This window comes from Saccopteryx bilineata, chromosome 8 (genome assembly GCF_036850765.1).
Source record: "Saccopteryx bilineata isolate mSacBil1 chromosome 8, mSacBil1_pri_phased_curated, whole genome shotgun sequence".
Taxonomy (NCBI): domain Eukaryota; kingdom Metazoa; phylum Chordata; class Mammalia; order Chiroptera; family Emballonuridae; genus Saccopteryx; species Saccopteryx bilineata.
Window position 1 is genome coordinate 84,894,722 of NC_089497.1, and position 20,458 is coordinate 84,915,179.

The 20,458-nt window shown below is 39.6% G+C and overlaps 1 protein-coding gene across 6 annotated transcripts in view; it reads left to right on the plus strand.

Moving 5' to 3' along the window:
• Positions 1 to 20,458, plus strand: part of PLD1 (phospholipase D1) — a 315,252-nt gene that overhangs the window by 242,312 nt on the left and 52,482 nt on the right. The window lies entirely within an intron of this gene.

The following is a 20,458-nucleotide window of genomic DNA, read 5'->3' on the forward strand; positions in this document are numbered from 1 at the left end:
TTCTATACTTGTTTATATGGAGACAGGTTGTCAATACTCTAGGGATAGAATTGCCAGATTATATGATAACTCTTAGACAAATATTTTGAGGAACTGCCAGGATTTCTCTCTTTTTTTTTTTCCTTTTTTTTTCTTTTTTTTTAAGGGAACCACCTGGCAACCCCCATCTGGGGCCAATTCTCAAATCAGCTGAGCTATCTTCAGTGCCTGAGGCCAGCACTCGGACCAGCCGAGCCACTGGCTGTGTAAGGGGAAGGGAGAGAGAAGGAGGAGAAGAGGGGGAAGCAGATGATCACTTCTCCAGTGTGCCCTGATCAGCAATTGTACCCGGGATTTTCAGATGCTCTATCCACGATGTTTTCAAAAGTGGCCATACCATTTTACATTTCCACATTGTATAGAGCTCCACTTTCTCTATAGCATCACCAATGCTTATTATCTGTCTTTTTTATTGTAACCATCCTGGTAGTTGTGAAACGGTATCTCATCGTGGTTCTGATTGGAGTGTCCCTGATGACTCATGACGTTGAGTATTTTTTTCTGTTTGCTTATTAGCTGTTCATGTGTTATTATGGGACAAACATCTATTCACATCCCTTGCCCATTTTTAAGCTAGATTGTCTCCCTGTTGTCTTGTTAAGAATTCTTCATGTATTCTAGATACATCTCGTATCATATCAGATTTATGACTTGCAAATATTTTTTTTCATTCAGTACATTCTCTTTTTTCTTTCTTGACAGTGTCCTTTGAAGCACAGCAGTTTTTAGTTTTGATAAGTCCCGTTTCTCTGTTTCTCTCATTGCTGTGCCTCAGTGTTCAGACCCCCAGACTGGTGCCTAATCCAAGGTCATGAAACTTACTGCTGTTTTCTCCTAAGAATGTTATGGTCTTAGCTGTAATATTTAGGTCTTTGATCCATTTTCAGATATTTTATATCTGAAATGGTGGGAGGCGGATATTCAGCTTCATTCTTGGACATCCAGTTGTCTCAGCAGCATTTGTTGAAAAGACTATTCTTTCCCCACTGAATTCTCTTAGCATCTTTTTATGACTGATTTTAACTCCATGTAGAAACAGCAGAACAAACAACCAAAACTATTACACTTTTATTATTTCAAGTCACTGAACATATGCCATGGAGAATGTTAAATACATGCACATTTGGGGATTAAAACACTCTTGTCTTCTAGTATCATGTGGTACTTTAATATATTTGCTTCACATACTATATGGGAACCTGGAAAACTATTTTTCTTTTGTATACTACTCCATCTTTAACAATCCAGACAACAACTAAAATCAGTGTTTTAGGGCTGGAAGGAACCTTAAGCTACTTACTGATTGAACAGCCCCTGGTGACACCATGGGCCGCCCCTGAAGTGAAAGTGGACCCATAGCTAGAAAGAGAGCATGGAAAGGGAATGCAGCATCTGTTGCAGATCGTACCTCATGCTTCCAAGTTCACAGAGCACATTAAAGACTAGCACTTTTAAGCTCACTTTGTAAAAGATAGGAAACAAGTCTATCAAATTTCAAATTAACTGTGGGTCCTTTATCTTTGATCTCTTTGGTCTCACTTTTTTTGATAGTCACATTACAAAGTGGTATGTCTATCCCACATTCAAAGTTTTAGTTGATATATACACATGTTCTGGAAATATAGTTTATATTTCCCCTTCTTTGTATCTCCACATTATTGTTCATCTCCTGTGTTAATTCCAACTATAAAATATATTTTGATTTAATAATTTCAAATCTTTGAGCTTGTGTTCCTAGGGAAGGTAAAGGTAGAATTAAAAAGTTCATCTTGTATCTGGAAACAGCCCAAGCGTCCATCAATAGATGAGTGGATTAAAGAGCTGTGGTACCTGTAAACAATGGAATACTATGCGGCCGTAAAAAAGAAGGAAATCTTACCCTTTGCGACAACATGGATGGATCTGGAGTTTATTATGCTAAGCGAAATAAGCCAGGCAGAGAAAGAAAAATATCATATGACCTCACTCATATGAGTAATCCAATGAACAATGTGAACTGAGGAACAGAAGAGAGGCAGAGAAAGGGTCAAAGAGTCCAGAGGGAAAGCGTTCAGAGGGAAAGGGGAAGAGAGGAGGGGATCAAAGAAAGGAAAGACATTAGTGAAAGTATATACACATAACACAGAGAGATAGAGGGCAGGTAGCAAATCAAGGAGGGAAGGGGGAAGGCGGTGGGGGGAGGGGCAGAGGGTGTATCAAGGAGAACACGGGGGAAGGGAGGGAGATATAATCGGGGGAACACCTGTAACTATGTAAACACAACAAATTAAAATCAATTTTAAAAAAAAGCTCCTCTTGTAGGCAGCCTTCAGTGGGCCCCCTTTCCGCTGAGGCCCAGGATGTGCCAGCCCCAGGCTTATCCCTCTCTCTCCCTTCCTTGACTTCTCTGCTCTCTACTCTTCTGAGACTTGGAACTTCCTTGCCAAAGTCACGTTCCTAGTAACAAATATAATTTTGGCTGTTGGAAAAGAATGGACTATATAGCACAAAGATGGAGGGAAGTAACAGTCAGCATTTGACCCACCTGACCAAGGAACAAGGCTCTCTTCCAGGTCCCTCCCACCCTAAAGAGATTGAAGTCTTTAAATTGCCAACAGCCTCAGCTGGGCTGAGCCTTTCTGTTTCTGCCAGGGCTGAAATCCAGGCCCACAGCAATTCTCCAAAGTAAGTGCTCTGCTTCCTCCACTTCCTGCTGCTTCCTTCTCAGCAGCCATAATTCTTTACAGAAACAGGTTTTTGCAAAGCCTTCATGCTCTGATCCATGTCTAGAGTCTTAGAATATGATTCACCCCAGGATGAGCTAAGAATAGCTGTGAGAATCTCTGAAGAAAACAAAAGGTCTGCTCTAATAAGTTAAACTTTCCTGAAGTTGAGGCCATCTCCTAACCCATTTGAAGCCTGTCTTTTACAACTCAAATCTCACCAGAGATCAGGGAGAAAAAATCATAATCCACAGTCTAAAATTAACTGGTTTATGCCATGTTTGAGGAAACCAAAAGACAAAGTAGAACTAACTGATCCAAGTAGAGGACATGTTAAAACACTGTGCGCTAGTCCTGGCCAGCTGAGTAGAGTGTATGGACATCCTGGTGTATGGACATCCCAGGTTTGATTTCTGGTCAGGGCACACAAAAGAAGTGACCATCTTCTTCTCTTTCTCTCCTTCTCCTCCTTCTCTCTCTCTTCCCCTCCTGCAGCCAGTAGCTTGATTGGTTCGAGCATGGCCATGGGTGCTGAGGATAGCTCGATTAGTCCAAGCGCATCAGCCTCAAGCACTAAAAATAGCTCAGTACGTGAGCATCAGCCCCTAATGGGGTTACCAAGTGAATCCTGATCAAGGCACTTAAGTCTGTCTCATTCTCTCCCCTCCTGTCACTAAATAAATAAATAAATAGAAACAATGTGTGCTATGAATGAATATTCTGAGAGTGAAACCATTCTGCTTATAGAAACTGATGCATGCATAACTTTAATACCTTGATAAAAAGTTAGGAAGCAAAAGAGTAAGTGCATTTTGCACAAAGTTGACACATGCAGTGAAAAAATGCAGTTGATTAATGCCCCTGTATTTTAATATTAAACAGCACTGAAAAATACAACACTAGCCCTAGCCTGTTGGCTCAGTGGTAGAGCATCAGCCCAGCATGTGGATGTCCTGGGTTTGATTCCTGGTCAGGGCACAAAGAAGAAACACCCATCTACTTCTCCACTCTTCCCCCCTATCTTTCCTCTCTGTCTCTCTCTTCCCCTCCTGCAGCTAAGGCTCTACTGAAACAAAGTTGGCCCGACGCTAAGGATGGCTCGATGGCCTCTGCCTCAGGCACTAGAATGGCTGTGGTTACAATGGAGCAATGCCCCAGATGTGCAGAGCATCATCTCCTAGTGGGCTTGCCAGGTGGATCTCAGTCGGGCACATGCGGGAGTCTGTCTCTCTGCCTCCCTACTTCTCACTTCAGAAAAATAAAAAATAAAAAAATACAACACTAAAGTACATTGAAAAATGCACAGTTTTGGAAATTGCTCAAACTCTTCATGCTTCTTGTAATATAGACAGTGCCAAATAGTGCTTGCAGACTGTGTGGTATGGGAAATATTCCTCCGGGAATCTGAAATTAATTGGAAACCAAGTATCTGTAGATGTGTGTTCTTTCCAACTCTGTTATCTATAGGTACATACCTATAGATGTGACCTTTTGATTATATCATGTTGCTTTTCTGACTTTTTTATCACCTAAAAATAAATAATTATCTGCCCTACCTGGCTCATATGAATGAATGCAAAAACAAATAAACAAACAAAAAATATTGAAAACCATAAGCTCCCAGTTCATGTAACAGGTTATTATGTTATTTCCAGGAAATTTATGATCTGGAAATATGGTAGCTCACTGTAAATTCTAGCAAGGATAAAGAAGCACAATACTCAAATCAACTCCTTCAGAATTAATATTTATGTTAGAAACAGCAATGTTTTAATTAAGAGATGTTTAATGTGCCTATTTTAAATGATCAGATGGCTCTCCTGGGTCAGTAAAACTTACTCTGGTTTCCTAGCACTGATGCTTGTCATCCTGAGACAAGTAGAAGTATATTATTAAGGCACTGTCTAGAGAGGTCCTGCCAACAGTCGGCAGCTAACTCCTCAGGGAATCAATGTTTGGATTCCCTGTTATTGATTCCATAATACCCTCCCCCAAAATATAAAGTGAAGTGAAAGGTATTCTGAAGTATAATGTGAGTTCAGTTTAAAGGTATAATGTGAGTTCAGTTTTGCTTTGTTTTATTTTAATTTTAAACCCTATTTATTATTCTTTGAAGGTGTACAAGCTTTCTGATGGAAATCACTCATTGTTAATTGAATAAGAATGTTATAAATTGTTGAGTTGTTTAAAATCCAAAGTGCATTATATGCATTACTTCATTCAGTTCTCACTGTAACCTTATGATGTGGATGCACAAGTATTTCCATTGTGCAGATGAGGCAGTTGAGGCCAAATGAGATTAGGAAACTTGCCCAAGTCATACTTCTATTGACGGATTGAACTGAGACTCCAGCCATGTCTTTAGGACATCACCACGTTTCACCTCGCAGACACAGGAAGTAGAAAAGTTCTTCAAGAAATCTATGAGAGATACTTTAAAATGATAAAATCAGATAAATATTTTATTTTTAAAAGTTGTTACTTGACAGATAAAAATGTTTTAGGCTTAAAGTAAAATCTACACCTTATAATTACCATATCCTATAATTTGTATACCAAATAAGACACATTGGGTGTGTCTCAAAGAAATTAAAACTGAAGTTATAATAAAAGGAATAAAAAAGATTTACATTAAGTATGCCATCTACTGGTTTCACATTTGTTTTGTGCAGGTGGGATCATTTTGAGCTCTATAACATTTCCAGAGAAGAAGTTACACTGGTACAGAGATGACAAAGTATCACAGCCAGAGAACTTTTTTTTTTTTAATTTTTTTTAATTTATTTATTTTTAGAGAGGAGAGAGAGAGGGAGAGAGAGAGACAGAGAGGGAGAAAGAAGAGAGAGAGAGAGAAGGGGGGAGGAGCTGGAAGCATCAACTCCCATATGTGCCTTGACCAGGCAAGCCCAGGGTTTCGAACCAGCGACCTCAGCATTTCCAGGTCGACGCTTTATCCACTGCGCCACCACAGGTTGCCAGAGAACTTTTGATTTAGATCGTTTAATTATTTTTACTTGATTCCAAAATTGTATAAATGGTCATCTCAGCAGATAGAGAGACATAAAGATAAGCTCCAGGAAGAGGCAGCAATCATGTAGAACCCAAGCATGTGCCCAGGCACGGAAAAGAGGGAAGGGAGAGACTGTTTAAAAAGTAAGAATGAAAATGTTGGAGCCATCGTGAGAACAGCTGAATAAAGGGTAGATAGAATCTCATCTGGAGGCCACTGAGGGACATGGCTGCCGGAGACTGCCGAGTCCAGAGAGAAACAAACCTACATATTGAGTTAACTCTGAACACTCCTGCATTTAAAAACTTGCCACTTTATAAAGATAACCAATGACAAAATCGTGTGTGTGCACTACAGTATATAAACCGTCACAATCTGTAAAGTCACACATAAAATATTCAAAGTCAGTGCTAAATAAGGCCAGCATTTCTAGTGCTGATTTTAGCCAACTCTCTCATTTCCAGATGAGAAAGCTGAAGCCCACAAAGTTCCACTGCATTTTAAAAGACATCCCAGACAAAATAAAGTGGGTTATGTCCCAAACCACTGAGAAGCTAGATCCAGTCCTGACATAACTGATACCACTGCAGTATCAAGTTCTCTCCACACAAAACACCACGGCCCAACCACAATTCTTCGTGTTTCTGGAAGCATTCTCTGCTGTAAAATCTACATCAATGACAGGATTTATAACCAGCTCTTGAAGTTTGCGGCAATGAAATAGGATCTATAAATCTCAAGTTCTCAAAAAATAAAGTGCCCGTCACTGGTCACTAGAGAAGCACAGTGGCCCCCTTTGGGGCCTTCTTACGGATCGCAGACCTCGCTCCTCCTGACAGCCCTCCATACTGAGGATGGCCTCGAGGTGCAGGAGGAGGGTTTTACAGAGAGAAGAATGAGGGGAAGCAGTAGAGGAGAGCCCCTGCTATAGCCTGTGTACTTGGTAAATTACTACATACCCCTTTTTACGGGTAGAAATAGCATTAGAGCAATCACAAAAGTTAAAAATATTATTAATCATCCCACGTTCTCATTAACCTAAAAATTCACTTTTTATTTTCCCATTTCCTTTTTATTTTTTATTTTTGACAATGAAAGAGAGTCAAAGGGACAGATAGGGACAGACAGACAGGAAGGGAGAGAGATGAGAACCATTAATTCTTTTTTTTTTTTTGAATTCTACCAAATATTCAATTTTTTTTTTTTAATGGAGCGACATCAATAAATCAGAATGCATATATTCAAAGATAACAAGTCCAGGTTATCTTGTCGTTCAATTATGTTGCATACCCATCACCCAAAGTCAGATTGTCCTCTGTCATCTTCTATCTAGTTTTCTTTGTGCCCCTCCCCCTCACTCTTTCCCTCTCCCTTTCCCCCCTCCCCCCGTAACCACCACACTCTTATCAATGTCTCTTAGTTTCACTTTTATGTCCCACCTACGTATGGAATAATGCAGTTCCTGGTTTTTTCTGATTTACTTATTTCACCTCGTATAATGTTATCAAGATCCCACCATTTTGCTGTAAATGATCCGATGTCATCATTTCTTATGGCTCAGTAGTATTCCATAGTGTATATGTGCCACATCTTCTTTATCCAGTCATCTATTGACGGGCTTTTTGGTTGTTTCCATGTCCTGGCCACTGTGAACAATGCTGCAATGAACATGGGGCTGCATGTGTCTTTATGTAGCAATGTTTCTGAGTTTTGGGGGTATATACCCAGTAGAGGGATTGCTGGGTCATATGGTAGTTCTATTTTCAGTTCTTTGAGGAATCATCATATTTTCTTCCATAATGGTTGTACTACTTTATAGTCCCACCAACAGTGTATGAGGGTTCCTTTTTCTCCACAGCGTCTCCAACATTTGCTATTACCTGTCTTGTTAATAATAGCTAATCTAACAGGTGTGAGGTGGTATCTCATTGCCGTTTTGATTTATATTTCTCTAATAACTAAAGAAGATGAGCATCTTTTCGTATATCTGTTGGCCATTTGTACTTCTTCCTGGGAGAAGTGTCTGTTCATGTCCTCTTCCCATTTTTTTATTGGATTGTTTGTTTGTTTGTTGTTGAGTTTTATGAGTTCTTTGTATATTTTGGATATTAGGCCCTTATCTGAGCTGTTGTTTGAAAATATCATTTCCCATTTAGTTGGCTGGCTGTTTATTTTGTTATCAGTTTCTCTTGCTGAGCAAAAACTTCTTAGTATGATGTTCCCATTCATTAATTTTTGCCTTCACTTCTCTTGCCTTTGGAGTCAAATTCATAAAATGCTCTTTAAAACCCAGGTCCATGAGTTGAGTACCTATGTCTTCTTCTATGTACTTAATTGTTTCAGGTCTTATGTTTAGATCTTTGATCCATTTTGAGTTAATTTTAGTACAGGGGGACATACTGTAGTCCAGTTTCGTTCTTTTGCATGTGGCTTTCCAGTTTTCCCAGCACCATTTATTGAAGAGGCTTTCTTTTCTCCATTGTGTGTTGTTGGCCCCTTTATCAAAAATTATTTCACTATATATATGTGGTTTTATTTCTGGGTTTTCTATTCTGTTCCATTGGTCTGAGTGTCTATTTTTCTGCCAATACCATGCTGTTTTGATTGTCGTGGCCCTATAATATAGTTTGAAGTCAGGTGTTGTAATGCCCCCAGCTTCATTCTTTTTCTTTAGAATTGCTTTGGCTATTCAGGGTTTTTTATAATTCCATATAAATCTGATGATTTTTTGCTCCATTTCTTTAAAAAATGTCATTGGAATTTTGATGGGAATTGCATTAAATTTGTATATTGCTTTGGGTAATATAGCCATCTTGATTATATTTATTCTTCCTAACCAAGAACAAGGAATATTCTTTCATCTCATTATATCTTTTTCGATTTCCCTTAACAATGGTTTATAGTTTTCATTATATAAGTCCTTTACATTCTTTGTTATGTTTATTTCTAAGTATTTTATTTTTTTTGTTACAATCATGAAGGGGATTATTCTTTTGAGTTCGTTCTCAATTGTTTCATTGTTGGCATATAGAAAGGCTATTGACTTCTGTATGTTAATTTTGTATCCTGCGACCTTACTGTATTGGCTTATTGTTTCTAGTAGTCTTTTTGTGGATTCTTTGGGATTTTTGATGTATAGGATCATATCCTCTGCAAAAAGTGATACCTTTACTTCTTCTTCTCCGATATGGATGCCTTTTATTTCTTTGTCTTGTCTGATTGCTCTGGCAAGAACCTCTAGTACCACATTAAATAAGAGTGGAGAGAGTGGACAACCCTGTCTTGTTCCTGATTTAAGGGGGAAAGCCTTCAGTTTAGTGCCATTTAATATGATGTTAGCTGATGGTTTATCATATATGGCCTTTATCATGTTGAGATATATTCCTTCTATACCCATTTTGTTGAGAGTCTTAAACATAAAATTGTGTTGTATTTTATCGAAAGCCTTTTCTGCGTCTATTGATAAGATCATGTGGTTTTTGTTCTTTGTTTTGTTGATATGGTGAATTACGTTAACCGTTTTTCGTATGTTGAACCATCCTTGTGATTCTGGGATGAATCCCACTTGATCATGATGTATTATTTTTTTAATATGTTGTTGTATTCGATTTGCTAGTATTTTGTTTAGTATTTTAGCATCTGTATTCATTAGAAATATTGGTCTGTAGTTTTTTTGTGTGTGTGCCATCCTTGCCTGGTTTTGGTATGAGGGTTATGTTGCCTCATAAAATGTGTTTGGAAGTATTGCTTCTTCTTCAAGTTTTTGGAAGACTTTCAGTAGAATAGGAACCAAGTCTTCTTTGAATGTTTGATAAAATTCGCTGGTATAGCCATCAGGGCCTGGACTTTTATTTTTGGGGAGGTTTTTAATGGTTTTTTCTATTTCTTCTCTACTAATCGGTCTGTTTAGGCTTTCTGCTTCTTCTTGACTCAGTCTGGGAAGGTTGTATTGTTCTAGGAATTTATCCATTTCTTCTAGGTTGTTGAATTTAGTGGCATAAAGCTTTTCATAGTATTCTACAATAATTCTTTGTATATCTGCGGTGTCCGTGGTGATTTCTCCTCTTTCATTTTGGTTTTTGTTTATATGAGTTCTTTCTCTTTTTTCCTTGGTAAGTCTTGCCAATGGTTTGTCAATTTTGTTGATCTTTTCAAAGAACCAGCTCCTTGTTCTATTAATTTTTTCTATAGTTTTTCTGTTCTCTATTTCATTTATTTCTGCTCTGATTTTTATTATCTCCTTTCTTCGACTGGTTTTGGGTTGTCTTTGTTCTTCTTTTTCTAGTTCCTTAAGTTGTGAAGTTAAGTGGTTCACTTGGGCTCTCTCTTGTTTGTTCATATATGACTGAAGTGATAAGAACTTCCCTCTTATCACTGCTTTTGCTGCATTCCATAGATTCTGATATGGCGTATTGTCATTTTCATTAGTCTGTATATATCTTTTGATCTCTGCACTTATTTCTTCTTTTACCCATTCATTTTTTAAATGTATGTTTTTTAGTTTCCACATTTTTGTGAGATTTTTTTCCTCTTTTTTGCAGTTGAATTCTAGTTTCAAGGCTTTATGATCAGAAAATATGCTTGGTACAACTTCGATTTTTCTGAATTTGCTGATGTTGTTTTTGTGGCCCAACATATGGTCAATTCTTGAGAATGATCCATGTACACTGGAGAAAAATGTATACTCAGTCACTTTGGGATGAAATGTCCTGTAGATGTCTATCATATGCAGGTGCTCTAGTGTTTTGTTTAAGGCCACTTTATCTTTGTTGATTCTCTGTTTGGATGACCGATCTGAAGCCGTCAGCGGTGTATTGAGGTCTCCAAGTATGATTGTATTTTTGTCAGTTTTTGTTTTAAGGTCAATAAGTAGCTGTCTTATATATTTTGGTGCTCCTTGGTTTGGTGCATATATATTAAGAATTGTTATGTCTTCTTGATTCAGTGTCCCCTTAGCCATTATGAAATGGCCATTTTTGTCTCTGAGTACTTTTCCTGTCTTGTAGTCAGCATTATCAGATATGAGTATTGCTACGCCTGCTTTTTTTTGGATGTTATTTGCTTGGAGTATTGTTTTCCAGCCTTTCACTTTGAATTTGTTTTTATCCTTGTTACTTAGATGAGTTTCCTGTAGGCAGCATACAGTTGGATTTTCTTTTTTAATTCATTCTGCTACTCTGTGCCTTTTTATTGGTGAGTTTAATCCATTTACATTTAGTGTAATTATTGACACTTGTGAGTTCCCTATTGCCATTTTATATATTGCTTTCTGTTAGTTTTGTGCCTTGTTTGATCCTTCTCTTTCGTTTTTCTATCTTTTGTTTTTATTTGGTTGTATTCCATACATCTTTCCTCTGTTGCTATCTTTTTTATCTCATGTGCTTCTGTGGTGGTTTTTCAATGGTGGTTACCTTTAAGTAATGAAAAAGGTTCCTACCCTGTTCATTGTAGCGCACTATTTTGTAAGTACTTTTGCACTCCATCGTCCTTTGCTACTGGTAATCTCCATCCTCTCCCCCCTTTCTTTTAGTTGTTGTCACAGTTTAAATTTGGTTTTATTGTGTTCTTCTTGGAGCTTTTACTTGTGGCTTTGTTTTTTTTGTTTTGTTCTTTGTATCTGATTGGAGAACCCCCTTTAGTAATTCCTGGAGTGGGGGTTTTCTGATGATAAATTCCCTCATCTTTTCTGTATCTGTGAATGTTTTTATTTCTCCTTCATATTTGAAGGATAGCTTTGATGGGTATAGTATTTGTGGCTGAAAGTTCCTCTCTTTCAGGACTTTAAATATTGGGGTCCACTCTCTTCTAGCTTGTAGAGTTTCTGCTGAGAAATCTGATGATAATCTAATACGCCTTCCTTTATATGTTGTATTCTTTTTTTTCCTGGCTGCCTTGAGAGTTTTTTCTTTGCTGTTGGTTTGTGCTAATTTCATTATGATGTGCCTTGGAGTAGGTTTGTTGGGGTTAAGAAAACTTGGAGTTCTGTTTGCTTCTTGAATTTGAGGCTTTAGTTCTTTCCACAGGCTTGGGAAGTTCTCATCTATTATTTGTTTGAGTATGTTCTCCATTTCATTTTATCTCTCTTCTCCCTCTGGTATACCTATTATTCTTATGTTATTCTTTTTGATGGAGTCAGATAATTCCTGTAGGGCTATCTCATTTTTTTTTAAATTTTTGATTCTCTTTCTTCTTCTCTCTGTTGTGCCTCAAGTTGCTTGTCCTCTATCTCACTAATCCTCTCTTCTATCTGACCTGTTCTATTAGCTAAGCTTGTTTCCTCGTTTTTCAGCTCGTGAATTGAGTTTTTCATCTCTGTTTGATTTGTTTTTATAGTTTCAATTTCCTTGGAAATATATTCCTTGTGTTCATTGAGTTGTTTTCTGAGCTCCCTAAATTGCCTTTCTGTGTTTTCTTGTATATCTCGGAGGATTTTTAGGATTTCTATCCTGAATTCTCTGTTATTTAGCTCCGAGGTTTCCAAAATATTAAATTTTTTCTCTATAGATTTTTCCTCATCTAGCTGTGTTACCTCTCTTTCTTTTGTATCCATGACATTCAATTTCTCTTCCTTAATGGCATCTGAGGGTGGTTTTGTTGATAGTATTAATGAGATTTAATAAAAAATAAAAAGTTAAAAAAAATCGAAGAGTTGTTTTTTTTTAAAAAATGAATAATGAAATAATGAAAAATAAAATAAAATAAAAATTTTTAAAAAAGGAAATTATTTTTCCCCTTCTTTTTTCTTCTCTTCTTCTCTCCCCTCTTTCTTGAGAAAATCTTGTGGTGAACTGTGAATTATATTGTGTTAAATAGAACAAACAATGACTTTAATGGAGGGCCTGAGTTGGGGAAAAGTAATAAAGGGGGGGGGGAAAGAAGGGCTTATGGACTCACAAAAAGCAAATAAGGAAAATTTTGGGTCAAGAATAAAATGATTTGCTTTTAGGTGTTGGTTGACTAAGAGTTATGATGAGAGGAATAAGAGGGAAACAGGAAAATGGGGGGACAAATTAAAAAATTACTATTGTATTTAGTGGAACAAGAACTAGATAAAATGGAGAGCCAGGGATGGGAGCACTGCTAGTGAGTTAAAAAGGTGAAGTAAAAAACCCCCAAAATGCCACAAACATAAGTTTGAGTCCCAGATAAGATATTGTTCGTTATTGAGGTTTGAATGAGAGGATACATAAAGGAGAAAGGAAGAAACTAATATAGAGGGAGAAAAGAAAGAGAGAGAGAGAGAAAAAAAAGAGGGAACCACTAAAAGAAGAAAAAAGAAAACAGAGGAGAGAGAGAGAGAGAGAGAGAGAGTGAGAGTTGTGAGTTTTGGAGTGCAACCCTCATAGAGAGAAAGGAAGAGGAAAGAAAAGATAATGGGAGATGTAACACTTATGGGTAGTGTAGTTCAAGGAGACGAGAGATTAAGACCGGTAGAGAGTTAATCGACCAAAATGGAGGAGGAAAAAAAAATATATCAAGAATGAAGATAAGAGAAACAAACAAACAAATATAATAAAATGGGATAGGTTATAAAGTCTGCAGATTATTCTTGATTTGGAGAGGTTGTTTTCTTGCTTTTTCTTTTCTCTCCCTCTTCCTGGTCGGTGACTCTGTACCCCAGGTTCTGCCCCTTTGGCATGCTCAGGTAGAGATTTGCAGTTGATAAGTCTCTATGGCGATGTCATGTATTGTGCTTCAGTCTCGTTGGCAGTCGAGGCTCATTAGCATTCATAGGCTCTGCCAGTGAGAGAGTCCGTGTTCCTGGAGCCTCTCTACTAGTCTTTCCTTCCTCAATTAGTAGCCTGATAATCCAGCTATGGGTTTGCTGCTGCCTCTGCCTGGATAGTAAGAGGCTCAAAGAGCTGGCAACTCTCCACTCTATTCCCACTCAGCACAGGGCTCTGGGTAAGGCTCAGTCAGTCAGAGCTGCTAGCATAATCAGGCAGGGCTTTCCGCCCACTCAAAGACCTCTGGCTCTGCCACTCTGGTAACACGGGCGGGCGCCCACTCCCGGGGTGCTTGGAGGAAACTCTTGCTCACTATCTGCGCACCCAGACCAGGATATCAGCCTGGCAGTCTCACACTCTGAGTGAAACCCCCACCCGCATGGAAAAGTTCCAGCGTTGGAATTGGCTCTCGCTCCGTCCCTGTGCGCGGCTTTTTCAAGGCGCTGGGGTGGCCCGAGATTCTGTTTTTGGCCCACACAAAGGCCCCTGACTCTGCTCCTCTGTGGGATAACACGGGCGCACAGTGCCGAGGCACTCGGAGGAATCTCTCACTCACTATCTCCGCGCGCAGACCAGGATATCGGGCCGGCCACCTCACCCTCTGAGTGAAACCCCCACCCGCATGGAAAAGTTCCAGCATTGGAATTAATTCTTGCTCCCTCCCTGTGCGTGGCTTTTTCAGGGCGCTGAGGCAGTCCGGAGATTCCGCTTTCGCCCCACACAAAGGCCTCTGACTCTGCCTCTCTGTGGGATAACACGGGCACCCACTCCCGGGACTTTGGAAGGAATCTCTCGCCCACTATCTGCCCGCGCCGACCAGGGGATCAGGGAAAATGGCTCCCACACTTGTCTTTCTTTGTCTGGGTTTGGCGCGAGTGTTAGCTTGTATTGCCCAGGTTGCCACAGGAACAGTTTTTCCTTGGCTTGGATCTCCATGCCACAGCCTGGTTTGGCCGTTTGTGCCACGGCCTGGATCTATTCACCCCCTTTGCCCGCCTTAGTTTCTATACTCTCAGTTCCCAGTGAAAGCAGCCCTGTTTTGGTTAATGAGGAAGGCGGAGCATTTCTTACTCCCTATTTCCTTCGGGGTTTGGTTATATATTTAGCCAATTTTTCGCTCGACCATACCTTCGGGTGTATTGCGAAACATCTGGAGGCTCCAAGGATAGGTTTTTCTGTTTCTGGTTGAAGATCTTGTTGAGTTTTGGGGGAGATTTATTGGTATTGCTTCCTACCCCACCATTACTCTGACGTCATCTCAGCATTAATTCTTTGTTGTGGCACCTTAGTTGTTCGATTGCTTTCCGATATGTGCCTTGACTTAGGGGCTTCAGTCAAGCCAGTGACCCCTTGCTCAAGCCAGTGACCTTGAGCTCAAGCCAGCAACCTCACAATCAAGCCAGTGAGCCTGCACTCAAGCTGGAAGAGCCCTCACTCAAGCTGGCAACCTCGGGGTTTTGATCCTTGGTCCTTCACATCCCAGTCCAACACTCTATCCACTGTGCCACTGCCTGGTCAGACTGTTCATGTTACTATACATAGTTATATTTTATGTTGAATTGTAACTTATTTGCTTTTCCTGTTGCTCGCCAGCTCATCTGTCTCAAGTCCATTTCCACACAATAGAAGGACATTTAGTTTAGGTACTTCCTGATAAGTGTGGACAGATTCTGTGATTTCTTGTTTTTTCTGCTCAGTATGCCATCAGCCAGGGTCCTACACATTCTCATCCTCGGTATAGCCACTGAGCAGGCCTACATCTTTGGGGCGGGGCTTCCAGATCTCAGCATTGATCTGTCTCTGGCTTGTTCTGGCATCAGCTGACTGTAACTTGGCCTCAGCCTTCTCCTGTCCTCCTGCCTTCTGCTACTTCTCCTCTATTGTTGTCACATCACATGAGCTGGTGGGTGTTTCTCTGTAGTTCCTCTGGAAACAAAGCTCAGATCCTCATGTCTGAAAGGTGATGGGGTGTGTCCTGTTCTCCCTGGAATTCTGCTTAAAGGCAAAGGACAGAATCCCTGAATGGAGTCTCATCTTTCTTTATACTCCTGCTCAAAGAATCTCTAGTTCCTCAAATCTAAGAAGCTGACATCTTTGTGCCCTGGTTCCTCTTTGAGAGTGCCACCTAGGAGCAATGCCTGCTTCATATCTTCAGTCACAGAGTAGGGGTAGTTAACATCTTTAAGGGGAAAATTACTTGATATTTCATAGTATCAGCCTGCCACATTTGTAATTATCTTGTAACTTTGCATTGGGGCCATTTTAACACAGAACAAGAATTATTTTGCTAGTAGGTCATCATAGTGGTCATCTTTAGGGGCTGGAAAACATTATATCTATTGAGTGGCTATAGCATAATTTTGTTAACCATCCCTTTATTATTCAACATTTATCTCCAATTTCTAGCTATTATGCACTGCTATATAAGTGACTGAGTTTTGAACGAAAAACTTATTTTAACAAAATGCCTGAGAATGCAGTTTTATAAAATTGTTCTGGACTAAAGTGGATGGAGTGATTGCTTGCATGATGGCTTGGTGCCTACTAGTTTTTATGTGGCTTTTAGGTCATAAATAATTATGCACATTAGGAGCTCCGGTTCTTGACTTCCACTGATTGCTATCATTACACCACCCCAAGGTGCCGAGGTGCCATGTTTCAGAAGAAATTAGAATCCTCAGCAGCTGGGAACTGTTGTTTTCTGTGAATGGGATCAAGGAAGGTGATTGGATATACTCTCAAATAGAATTTTTTCTTCATTGCCTTAAACTTAACAATTTTATGGTTTGAAATTCTAGAGCCCTTGTTTTCTACAATAATGAAAATCTAAGTTGTTTCTGCTAATTTGCTGAACACAGTTTAAAATTTTCATCATTCAGGAAAATCAAGAACTACTACATTGTAAAAAAGAAAAGGCTTTATTTAATAAGATGCTAACAGGGTCCCAAGAAAATGTGAATATTCTGATTTTAAAAAAGTAAACTTGTGAGAATTTTGTATCTGAAGATATAAGATTTTTATAGGACACTTCTCAATATCCTACATATAAGGTCTCCACTTTTATGTCATTTTTGCTTTTATTAAGATAAGAGGGAACTGTCTTTTACAACCAGAACCACAAACACTTGGTGACAAGACTAGCAATACTACTAAAATTTTTCCGACAAATGTGAGAAAAAGCTTTTGTGGGTCAATATGCCTAGCAAAATAACTTTGGAATAACAAAAAATTAGAAACAATTTAAGAGCCTACCAGTAGAGAACTGGTTTGAATATTATGGTATGGATGTGTGGTGACATACTAGGTCACTGATGTTAAAAAATGGGCACCTCTATCTACAGAATTTTCAGGATACACTGATAAATGTTACAAGCAACATTCAAAATAGTGTTCATAGTTCATAGTTCAATCCTAACAGTTGTGTAGAAGAAAAGAATATATATCTATGCTTATAAATTTATAGACTATTTCTAAAGAACATGGAAAGTAATAGGAGTTGCTCTCAGGAAGTGGATAGAGGGCTATGAACAAAGGAGTGAAAGAGAACTTGGGGGAGGGGTTACATTCTTTAACTTAAGTTTCTTGAGGTGGTAATGGCATACAATTCTATGATACATTATCTGTATATTGCATTGTGCACTCATCACCCAAAGACAAGTCTTCTCTCGTCATCATGTATTTGGCCTCCTTTACCTGTTACTATTCCCTCCCCCTTCCTGTGGTAACCGCTACACTGGCATCTGTGTCTATGAGTTTTTGCTTTTTATTTTGTTTTTTCATTTCTGTTTTCAGTTTTATATGCCACATATGAGTGAAATTTGTTGACTTTTTCTAACTTATTTTGCTTAGCACAATAATCTCGAGATCCATCTATGTTGTCATAAGTGGCAGTATTTCATCCTTTCTTATGGCTGAATAGCATTACATTGTATCTATGTACCATGTTTTCTTTATCCAGTCATCTATCAAGGATGCTTTGGTTGTTTCCATGTCTTGGCTTAAAGAAGAATTTTTTTCAAATCATATAATCTTCTACTGCCTCTTAAATTTGATAGTATGAGCATATATTATCCACTAGAAAAAGTAATTTGGTCGTTCCTCAAAAAGCTAAACATAAAATAACTATATGACCCAGCAATGCCATTTTTGGGTACATATCCCTAAAAAAACTAAAATCAGGGACTGAGATACTATATGCCAACATTCATTGCAGCATTATTCACAATAGTCAAAATGTGGAAACAACACAAGTACCCATCAACAGATGACCAAATAAACAAAATGTGGGTTATACATACAACAGAATATTGTTTAGCCATAAGAAGAAAGAAATTCTGACACATGCTATAACATGGATGAATCTTGAGGACATTATGCTAAGTAATTAAGTCAAATACAAAAAGACAAATATTATATGATTCCACTTAGATGAAATACCTAGAATAGTCAAATCCATAGAGACAGAGAGTAGATTAGAGGTTACCAAAATTTGCAGAGAGGGGATAGGGGTTTTATTGCTTAATTAGCACAGAGTTTCTGTTTGAGATCATGAAAAAGTTTTGGAAATTGATATTGTCAACTGATGGGCCTTGATGCCAATTCAACGCTGACAGGAATTCCCAATTTGGGGTACAGTGAAGAAGGAAACTTTATTTCGTGCAAAACAGCTCAACTAGGATACAACACAGCTGTGAAACAGCTTGGCAGTGAGGCGACCCTAGGGCAGGGCTGCCCTGGGCCAGGACCCCTCAGACTAGACAGCTCTGCTCTGCTCCTTGCTGGTCTCCTTTGCCTACACTGGTCCCCTCCAGTGTGCTTGGTCTGCTCTGTTCTGGGCCAGTGTGTTCTGGCCTGTGCTGCTTTGCTCTATTCTGCTCTGTCAAGACTCAGTGTTTCAGCTCAGCCAGGGAGATGCAGTCTTCAGTCCTGGGTAGAAAGGGAAAGTGTGCTCCCCTCCTGTGTACCCTGATTCATCTGTTCTCCTGCAAATGAGGACTCCAAATCTTTGCAGTTTGTTTGGTCCTAGAGGCAGTGCCCTGATTGGGCAGAATATAGCCACCCTGATTGGTTGGAACTGTCCATCTCCAATTGGATGAGGAAAGCCTCAGTCCTGTTGGTTGAAATAGGATTCCTAGACCCTCTTTATAAAGGCTGGTTCAGACTGCAGAAACACAGGGCAGGGAGGCAGGTTAGTGCAAGCTTCTCCCTGAAGTGCAGTTTGCATGAAGCCCCTAAGTAGAAGTGGGTTTTATGTTTGTTTGTTTGTTTGTTGTTGTTGTTTTACATTTGAGCCCAGCTAGCCACCAGGAGCCCTTCTTAGTAAGTATCTTCTTTCTCAGGGTTCAAAATGTCATGATAGTTATACAACATGTGAATGTAAATCACACCACTGAATGGTCCACTTAAAAATGGATAAAATGGCAAATCTTATGTAATATATTTTTACCACAATAAAAATTCAAATAAGATGTAATTTAATTGAAAGAAAAACATACTTGCAGCTTAACTTCTTCTTCCCAGAAACATTCTTCCAACCTGACTTCATTCTTCCAAAAAACATAGTACCAAGTGCATACTGTGTACAAGGATTCTCTATTGGGCACTGCTTAAAAAAGAAAGATATGTGGACATACATTCTTTTCAGAAGAATTTAACCACAGCCTAGGCAGCAGATGTGTGTATCACTATTGCGTTGGCCGGGAGGGTGTGAGTGGATGTTCAATGCTGTGCTGTGGGAGCACAGAGGCAGAGCAAACCACTTTTGATGGGAAGGTCTCGGACGGCTTGACCGGGAAGGGAACCTTCGGGAATTCCCGACTCGGAGGCAGCCAAGCCAACCCTCCTTAGCTGCAAGGTGCGCCTCAGAGCAAAGGTTCAGTGGGCCGGAAGGGTCATACTGAAGCTGGAGAAGCAGTGGAAGCCTGCTAGTGTCCATTTCTAAGTGTCCAGTTTAATTGGTTTAGCCTTTTTTTTTTTTTTTCATTTTTCTGAAGCTGGAAATGGGGAGAGACAGTCAGACAGACTCCCACATGCGCCCGACCGGGATCTACCCGGCACGCCCACCATGGGGCGACACTCTGCCCACCAGGGGGCGATGCTCTGCCCATCCTGGGTGTCGCCATATTGCGACCAGAGCCACTCTAGTGCCTGAGGCAGAGGCCATAGAGCCATCCCCAGCGCCCGGGCCATCTTTGCTCCAATGGAGCCTTGGCTGCGGGAGGAGAAGAGAGAGACAGAGAGGAAGGAGGGGGAGGGGTGGAGAAGCAAATGGGCGCTTCTCCTGTGTGCCCTGGCCGGGAATCGAACCCAGGTCCTCCGCACGCTAGGCCGACGCTCTACCGCTGAGCCAACCGGCCAGGGGGGGTTGGCCTTTTAAATACGTACTGTCTATGAGGAAAGAGCTTACAGATTCTTTCCATTCTTTTCGTTATCCTGTTTACCATTTAGGGAAGTGAGCCTCTTACCCTTATCAGGGAGAGAACTTTAACACTTTACCCTTTTTTTTTTTTTTTTTTTTGATGGTTTATTTTCCACCTCATACTTTGTTTGCCATCTAGTGATTAATCCCCACCATTACAACAACGTGCTTCAGATGCCTGGTGTCTCAGCACCAGTTAAGGTCACTGGCCTTCAGATTCCTATAGGCTGTCACTTCTGCCCTAAATGTCACTTTCCACATGTCCTGATATAGTCATTGGCATTTAGAGAAATCAATAGTGAAATCTGACCTGTCAGAGAGTATAATGATATTCACACGAAAGAAAAATGTAGTTATTGAGAAGACATAAACTTTAGAAATTTGGTATTATGAACATTAAGTAGGATTGGACTTTAAAATTAACCAGTATCAGCACCTGTGTGTGAATATAGACGCCCCCTCCCGGAAATATATGGCTGGGATCCACAGTGAGTGCCACAGTCATTTCCAGGCTTTCTCTTCTTCTTGTTGTATCTTCTAAGTAGAGACAAAGACTTTAACG